The sequence below is a fragment of the Felis catus genome, chromosome B4 (assembly GCF_018350175.1).
Source record: "Felis catus isolate Fca126 chromosome B4, F.catus_Fca126_mat1.0, whole genome shotgun sequence".
Taxonomy (NCBI): domain Eukaryota; kingdom Metazoa; phylum Chordata; class Mammalia; order Carnivora; family Felidae; genus Felis; species Felis catus.
In genome coordinates, this window is record NC_058374.1 from 27,938,089 (window position 1) to 27,947,336 (window position 9,248).

The following is a 9,248-nucleotide window of genomic DNA, read 5'->3' on the forward strand; positions in this document are numbered from 1 at the left end:
ATCCACTGGAGCCTCAGGAGAGGCGGTTCCTGAGACTACGCAGCACGCGAGGCCCTTCTTGGGCAAGTGAGCCCTTTTGGGTCTTTACGTGGAACAATCTCTAAAGCTGCCAAATGTTCAAAATGTTCAAAACACGAATGCATAATAACAGCGTAAACGCGTCAAAGATTCCTTTTATTCATTCACGAAGGAACAGGCAGGGAGACAAGCTGACTGAGGGAGCATCTGAAGTATGGAGTTAAAGCCACTGAAGAAGAATGTGGGATAAGACAGCTACTGGGTTAGATTTTCAAAATTGGTGTATGTCCCTCCATAACCATACCCTTTGGGGTCATCTTTTCTACCAGGCAGAAATCATTCGTGTCTCCATCTGGCGGCATGAATCTCCAAGCAACCAGAGGATCCAGGTCCCGATCAATAGCAAACGGTGAGCCAAGCGAGGGTACGCATCGTTGAAGAATCCTTGGAAGAGCCTTCGTATCAAACTCCAGCACGGCAGTGAAAGGACACGCATTCCTCCTTTGCCTTATTTTCACATCGTGGGTAACTGTTCTTAGCAAGGCAGGCGGCTGGTGCAGTTCGAAGAAGGAAGGGTGAGCAGGTGAGCCCAGCACGAGAAGGCAGATGGCTGAGGAGGCACGGGCGTAACAGGAGTGTCCTCGTAAGATGGCCCTTGGATCTGCAAGGCCCAGGGCGGCACGGTTTCCTGGAAGAGAGCTGCGCTGTCTGCACCGACAAGGGGAAAGTTGTGGCACGACCTGGGAGCTGACTGGCCCAGAGCTCCTCAGGCAGGACCCTCGGAACCGCTTCGAGAGCTTTCTTACTCCGATCCCTCTCTGACCTGAACAGTCAGTGCAGGTCTGTGTCAAATGGACTTCTAACGTGTGGTCTAGAAAAGGCATTCCCACCACTTTGCTCCGGTGCGCAGGGTGAAGGGATGCCAAACCACTGCCCCCTTGGAAGGGACCCCCGTGAGCCTTCCTTTGCTTGAGGAGGGCTGTCCCCGAGGCTCTCCCACTGCACCCGGAGCTTGCTTCCCGATTCTGTCCACACCTCTACCCTCACCGCAATACCTCGTGCCAAACAATACTCCGCAGCTCAAATTCATCAGCCTCGTGCCAAAGACAACCCCCGGTGGCCCCCACCGCATCGCAGCCCACACCCCTCAGGCTCTCTGCCTGCCCGTCTAATGCTTTCTGTCTCATCTGCAGCCCACAGGTCCTTGTCCTTGTCAGTCTCTCCCTGACACTGCTCGGTGTGTCTTCTTCTGAGCATGCTCAGCTGCTTTTCTCCACCACCAGGCATCTCTTGGCTCTAGGTACCTCCCCCGTCTGACTAGCTCCCCGCTCGGCGTAATCCCACACCTCCAGCGGCTACATCCCACCGTCCCAAAGTACTCGGCTTTCAGCTTCTCTGTGTTCTACATCTTTCTTGGCTAAGGCCTGAGGCTTCCCCCTCCACTCTGCTTCAGGAACACATCCCATTCTCCCCAGGATTTCAAACGCACACCAGGTGGCCTGTGGATTAGACCTATGGCTCCCTGGGGTTGTTCAGGACTTTGGGCCATTTCCAGATTGTCTTTGCAGCTGTTGCTTTCCCAGGCTGGCTGCAAGTTCCACACATGACCCAAGGCTGGGGTGGGATTAAGTGTGGAACCCCTCCCTCTGCCCAGGTGTCTACCTGCACCTCAGGGCCCTGGGGCTGGATCCTTGGAATCACCTCATCACCTTAGGTTCCCAGAATCCCAGAACAACCCTCTGTGACTCTCAGGACAGCTCTAAGAGGGATCCAGGCTTCTTTCTTTTCAATCGACCTTTCCAATTTTTGGAAAAGGCAGAGATATAATTAGGGGAAGTATCTGTGCCTGTCATCCAAAGCTTTTAGAAAAACCCACACAGGCAAGAGCTCTGTTCACCACTTCTCCTGGCCTGTCAGGGACCAAAGAGGTAAACGGAGGGAAAAGGAGATGCCTTTCTGGCTTCCCTCCCTCGCCCCCAGCCAGCCCCAACTCTTCAGGCTACCAGGGGAACCCTCACGGGGCACAAGCTCCCACGATCCCTTTAGCATCAGCTCTCGGCTACACACAGGCCGCGACGAGTATTTGGGGAGCCTTTCCTCTGACGCTTCCAAAGGAATCCAGAGGCCCTGTCCGTCCTGCTGGTCTTCCCCCAGGAAGGGTAGTTGTAGGGCTCGGAGCTGCTGGCCAAAAACTTACAGCTCAGGTTTGAGTCCCAGCTGTAGCATCTAACGGTCATGTGAATTTGAACGACTGACTCGTAACTTACCTCATCCACAGAGGGAATATTATCAAGGCCCGTCATACAGCAGAGGTGTTCTGAGAACCAAAGGAGGTTTCAATCACTTGGCAGACAATAAGCATTAGAGACATCTTAGTATTACCATTCATGGTAACAACGCAATCAAGAATCATAGTAACATTTTAGGTATATCCTTGATACGCTAATTGTAATAACCTCTATTCTCTGAACGCCTATCGTGATAACAGATCTTAACAGGTTCTCAGTCCCCCATAGACTCCCTTTTCTTAACCTCACACAGTGAGCCTCTATTTCCCCATTTCTCTTGCCCAGGCAAGACATGCATTATTTCCTGAGGATTTTTGTTTTTCACACCTTCTTTCCCACTTCCTCCCTAAATTCTCTCCAAAGACCCACACCTTGGACAGGGGGGCAGAGTTCCATACCATCGAGGCACGCTTCAACCCACTCTGTCCCTCCGTCCAGTGCGGTAGTTCCTTCCTCAGCTCCAGTGTCACCATGGCACCTCCCAAGGCGCCCAGGCGTCACACGGAGCAAAGGTTCTGTGACCAGGCACATTCTCGGAAATTAAAGTTCTTTTGCTTCGCTTGGAGAGACTTTTCAGACTTGAATGCCCTGACATACATCACAAATTTCCAAGCGAAGGATGTAGAATGCTACTTCCCAAACCTATCTGGCCCTGGAACCCTTTTTTTTCCGGCACAGTATCTCACGGGGTCTGTGTCCCAGTGTGGACACTCGTCTTCCCACATCCATGGGGATCACTCTTCTGATCCTCTGCCAGACAAAATCTCACCCTGCAGAGAGGTTTCCTTCCACACTGAGCACCCAACGCTGCCCGGCTCGCAGTCCTGTCATCCCCCGCCAACCTTAGCAAAAAAAGCCAAGGATATACTGTGGTGGGGGGTGGAGGAATGCAAGCAGGATTAAGTGCGCAGGTCCCTCTGGCACCAGCCTCTCTAGAGAGAAAAATCCCAATCTGCCAGCGGGTCTAGACCTATGGGCTCCTGGGCCCTGGAGACCACCCAGAGAAACTCCCATCCTTGACAGATGAGGAGAGATTTGTCATCCCATCCCAAGCAAGCAAGAAGACACTGATCTCCTGGGTAGAGAGGGGAAATTCCACCTTTCCTCTGAAACCAGTTTGGGAATTTCAATCCTACTTGGGGATCTGGGTTTCTCCTTCAATTTAAGGTTTCACTTCAGCTTGCATGCAACCATGTGTTGGCTGTGTGCCCGGTGCTCTGCTAGCCCCTGAGGGAGCCAAGGCTGCAAGAAAATTGTCACCAGGGGAGCACGATTTGCCCTTGAAGGGCCTGGGACACATGTCTTCTTTGTCTTGCCTTCTAACAGAGATTCTCAGAGCAGCCTTAGTTGTTGGGGGAACCAGAGCCTTGTCAGGCCACCGGGGGCCATCGTCCCTTTCTGCTGTGATGCTATGCCCGAGGGATAAGTCTGCAACAAATAGCCTAATTGCTCTCTGCTGACAACCCATGGCCGGGGGCAGAGATAACTTACCGTGAAGTTGCAAGAGCCTCTGCCCTGCCCAAGCCCCTTCCAAGACCATGCCCCTGACATTGCATTTATAATTTAGTTTCTTTCCCTTATTCCTCAACAGAATAAGTACTGACTTCACAAATCCCATCTCCACCTTTGGTGGGTGAGAGGCCCACACCTTTCTAAATTTGGTCCCATTTCATGGAAAGTTACTGGACCAGAAGATGGTTCTGGAGTTGATGGAACATGACAGAGGTTCCGGTGATCAGCTCTCGGTTGGGTACATTTGCGGAGAAGACTGTTTCCTGGCCAGGCACTGGAGTTGCTGGGACTGAGTCACTGGGACGGCCCCAGCACAGCCATGTGCGCCGTGGGACAACCGAAAGCCAGCCGCTGACCTTGAGCAAGCCAGTGTGCTCAGAATCCAGCTGGCCAGTGGGCCGAGCCATAGAATGAATGACTCTTTTCCTACCCAACCTCACTTTCAGGAAAGCTCTAGTGAATATTAGGAGTCGTCCAGCCCTTCTCACCCTGTTACTGTATGTGTATATTTCCCCCCAGACCTTATTTTTTTTTCTTGACGTCGTGCAACTCATCATGGAGCTTCCACAGAGAGCAAGTAGCCAGCAGAGACATAAATAATGACCAGTGTTCCCCATGACAGGACTTCCTAGTCGAGTAACGGTTGTGTGTGACCAGCTTGGGACTCATGCCCTTTGCCTCAAGCATTCTGACCAGGGTCAGCTTCCTGGGGCTCAGCCCCCCTTTGTGTCCTGAAACTTCAAAGCAAAATGCTTCGTTGTCTCAGGCATGTCAGAACTCACTGGATTCTCTTTAAAGTTCTCTATAATCCATTTTCCCCACTTGTCGCTTCTAAGATAAAACAAGGTTCTCCAACCTTTTGCTGTAAAGCACATTGGACAAGAAAATCCAACCAACGGTTTCAGGGCAGTCATTTATTTGCGCTCTTCCCCATCCCTTTGGGGATTAAAATAGAAAACAAAATCCATTCTACTGCCCAACAGAGCAGCCTCTCTGGAAGCATGAGATGGTTCTGTGGGTGGAGAGCCAGTGCCGGGGAGACAGGCGGCTCGCAGCTAAGCAGAGCCGCCGCCCTATAAAATAGGAGAGAGCCCCAATAAAAAGGCGGGCTTTGAAAAAGAACCCCCAGGGCCGGGCCCACTTGGTGGGAAACAGATGTGCTTGTGACGGAAGGGGGTCTGTGGGCCCCGTCTCTCACTCCCCTAACAGTACAGCTGCGCCTCATGCCTCGCTGGCAGGCCCCGCGTGGAGCCAGGGCCTGAGAGAATTGTCCCTTGCAGCCGTCAGTTACTGGCTGGGTGACTGGACATTCCCTGAGCTATGACCCTAATAAAAGTGTTCCCAATTAACAGGGAGCAGGGAAGGGACTTCAGATCCAGTACTTGGAAGGGACAGTTAGGAAAACATGTCTTAAAAGTGCATCCTCCTCTGCTTTGAGGGAAAAAGAATTGATAGCTTTCTGTCTTCACTGTTGAAGTCCTCTCTCTACAGAAAAGTAAGAAGCCTTCACGGACAAATTCTTCCCACATCAGTCTGCCTCCTGTCTGCTCCTTAACTAAACAAGGGTCACATTCTGCACTCGGCCACCCTCCGGCTGCTGAGACATGTGGGCTTCTTCCCAAGTTGGTCATCGGGTCCGGGGCCCGGGCACTGTCCTTGTCCTCTACATAGTGGGCGGGAGGTCACTGCTCATGCCAGCAGCTGTATCCACATTCAGAAGACCTACTTCCGGTTCATGCTGTCTTTATGATACATTATATTTTTACACGAATGTTGACAGTCTCCCGGTTTTCTCCTCGGTTTACACTGCTGAGACGGAACCCGGGTCCCCATCCCGTCCCAAGTCCGTGACACAATGTTTACTCTGATTCTATTCAAGCCTGTCTCCGTATGGAGGTTCGGTTGATAGAGGTACCGTCTTCTTCGTCCCCCTTTTGACTTTGACCTTGTTTTTCTCCATGCTACCTACCATACAGTGAGCACCTGCTCTGAGGCAGGCACCACGCTAACCGAGCATTACACACTCACTTGGTCTAATGCTCGGTCTCAACCAACCTCCATCAGAGAGGGAGGCGGTCTGAGCCCAGACAGGGCCTACAGCTAAGCCTGGTCTGTCCAGCTCCGGAGGCAGAGCTCCAGCCAATGACAGCTTTACTCTCCTGCTGCCCCACTTACGAGCACAGCAGAAGGAACAGAGTTATCGGGAGAGGATCATGAAAGGTCCACACTCTAAGGGACCCCTGTGCCCCCAGACTAGTGCCATCTTCATTATACAACCGGAAGGAGTGACTGCCAAACCGGCTTGCTCAGGGCCAGCCAACTTATTAACTGAAGATGGAGAGATAAGGTGGAGATCTAACAATGTTGCCAGCTCGTGATGCCTCTGGGAGAAACTTTATGGGGAAGATGCTGGAAACCATGACTGAAATTTGGGACTGAGGTTTGTATACGGATTGGTTTTTCCATGCTTCTCCTCTTCCCACATGGTGGAAACACTGACAGCTGTACAAGCACCCCATAAAAATACAGGATTTCTGCATGGAAGGTAAGTAACATTGGAAGCTACTCTCTAACAGCCTTGTGGCTTTTCACATAATGTCTCCTGTAACTGTCCTTTACCTGCCCTACCTGTGACAACTGAGGTGACAGTAGCCTCATCTTTTTTTTTTAAATCTTTTTTATGTTAATTTTAATTTTTTAAAATTTACATCCAAATTAGTTAGCATATGGTGCAACAATGATTTCAGGAGTAGATTGCTTAATGCCCCTTACCCGTTTAGCCCATCCCCCCTCCCACAACCCTTCCAGCAACCCTGTTTGTTCTCCATATTTATGAGTCTCTTATGGTTTGTCCCCCTCCCTGTTTTTATATTATTTTTGTTTCCCTTCCCTTATGTTCATCTGTTTTGTCTCTTACAGTCCTCATATGAGTGAAGTCATAGGATTTTTGTCTTTCTCTGATTAATTTCACTTAGCATAATACCCTCCAGTTCCATCCACGTAGCTGCAAATGGCAAGATTTCATTCTTTTTGATTGCCGAATAATACTCCATTGTATGTATGTGTGTGTGTGTGTGTGTGTGTGTGTGTGTGTGTGTGTGTATATATATATATATATATATACCACATCTTCTTTATCCATTGATCCATCAATGGACATTTGGGCTCTTTCCATACTTTGGCTATTGTTGATAGTGCTACTATAAACATGGGGGTACATGTGTCCCTTCGAAACAGCACACATGTATCCCTTGGATAAATGCCTAGTAGTGCAGTTGCTGGGTCGTAGGGTAGTTCTATTTTTAGTTTTTTGAGGAACCTCTATACTGTTTTCCAGAGTGGCTGCACCAGCTTGCATTGCCACCAACAATGCAAAAGAGATCCTCTTTTGGCATCCTCGCCAACATCTTGTTGCCCGTTGGCCATTACGACAGGTGTCAGGTTGTATCTCATTGTGGTTTTGATTTGTGTCTCCCTGATGATGAGTGATGTGGAGCATTTTTTCATGTGTCGGTTGGCCATCTGGATGTCTTCCTTGGAGAAGTGTCTATTCATGTCTTTTGCCCATTTCTTCACTGGATTATTTGTTTTTTGGGTGTTGAGTTTGAGAAGTTCTTTCTAGATTTTGGATACTAACCCTTTATCTGATATGTCATTTGCAAATATCTTCTCCCATTTTATCGGTTGCCTTTTAGTTTTGCTGATTGTTTCCTTTACTGTGCAGAAGCTTTTCATTTTTATGAGGTCCCAGTAGTTCATTTTTGCTTTTGTTTCCTGTTTGCTTCCAGAGACGTGTTGAGTAAGAAGTTGCTGCGACCAAGATCAAAGAGGTTTTTGCCTGCTTCCTCAGTAGCCTCATCTTTTTATTTAAATTTTTTTTTATTTTTAGAGAGAGCGAGTGTGAGTGAGGGAGGGAGGGAGAGGGAGAGAGAGAGAGAGAGAGAGAGAGAGAGAGAGAGAGAGAGAGAGAATCTTAAGCAGGCTCCATGATCAGCATGGAGCCCAACGTGGGGCTTGATGCCACAACCTGGGCATCAAGACCTGAGTTGAAATCAAGAGTCGGATGCTCAACCGACTGAGGCTCCCTGGTGCCCCAACAATAATCTCATCTTAACTCGAGATACAGACACTTCACAACACCTGGCCTCAATGCTGACGTCTGGGTTACCCCACAGCACAGGAAAAGCATGGCTGGAAATCAAAGGTATGTGGTGTGACCAGAATAAGCCAGAACTTTTCTGTGTCTCCTCTCTGTCATCCCCTGATGGGGGCACCTGGGTCCCCTCTTCCGTAATGTTGGCACCCTACAACAGAAGCTGCTTGCAGTGAATGAAGTTCTCTCTATGTTTAGAGGGGAAACATATCACGTTCAAAAGTAAGTTGAGTCCCCTTCCCAATCTTGGACCCAAGATTGAATCCAACCTCTTCACCCCCTTCAGCTGATCTCAGGCTAATTCCTCAAGCTCAAGTCCTAACTATCTTTGCTCCTGGACCCTTTGCTGATAACCCAGTCCACAGCGATGTGCCCCCCACCTCCAAATCTCTCTGAACTGCTCTGGTATTGAGCCTGAGCTAACTGGAAAGTTTTTTGTTTGTATTTTTGTTTTGTCTTTTTTTCTTTTCTTTTTCCTTCCCTTCCCTTTTCTTTTCTCTTCTTTCTTTTCTTGCCTTCCCTTCCCTTTTCTTTTTCTTTTTTCTTTTCTTGCCTTCCCTTTTCTTTTTTCTTTTCTTTTCTTTTCCTTTCTTTTCAGTAGCTCCCATCACCACACCTGAATTTGGAGGCCCTTGAGGACCAAAGCCTGGTTCATCTAATACCCAGTATGCCTTATATCTAGCGCAGCTGAGAAAGGTCCTTGGGGATGATCCATCCATGACAACATTGCCATCTGTGCCGTGGTTCCTGTTTCCTGAAAGAGGGAGCCAGTGGCACAGGTTTATAAAGAGTCTGTCTCTCACTAGAACATTGGCACTTGTGGGGCAAAGAAAGCTTTTTATAGATTAAGTGGTGCTGCTTGGGACTTGCGAATGGGGGGCTGGGCCCAGTGAGGGGAAGGAGATGCTTTTTCTCTGCTTCACCTCTGTGTCATGAAGTTGTTCTGGCCACTCTTGCCCATGGGGAGGGGGAGGGCATCGACTGCCCGGACAGAAGCTTCTCCAATGGCCTCTGATAGGAAATGCAGGCTAAGGGGGTCCCGCAGCAAAGGACGCAGCCTTCCTTGGCCGACTGCCCCCAGGGCAAGTCCAGCCTGTTGCTCAGGCTTGTCCGGTGGGGCTTTGGCTTCTTTAATAAACTGTGTGGTAAATCTCACCCCCGCTGACATTTGTTGAGAAGATATTTCACGAAAAGTCCCAGTTGAGAAGGAACGCTGGCTGGGCTCAAGCCACTTCTGAAAACAGGCAGCTGCACAAAACCCCTGGGCGCTTCTGTCC

The 9,248-nt window shown here is 49.6% G+C and overlaps 1 long non-coding RNA gene across 1 annotated transcript; it reads right to left on the reverse strand.

Annotated features, from left to right (window-relative positions):
* Nucleotides 1-155: 155 nt before the first annotated feature.
* On the reverse strand, nt 156-6,580 carry LOC123386486. The gene is made up of 2 exons (XR_006600398.1): nt 2,286-6,580; nt 156-706 (listed from the first exon to the last, which is right to left on the reverse strand). It is a non-coding gene; the product is annotated as an uncharacterized LOC123386486 (long non-coding RNA).
* Nucleotides 6,581-9,248: the final 2,668 nt, after the last annotated feature.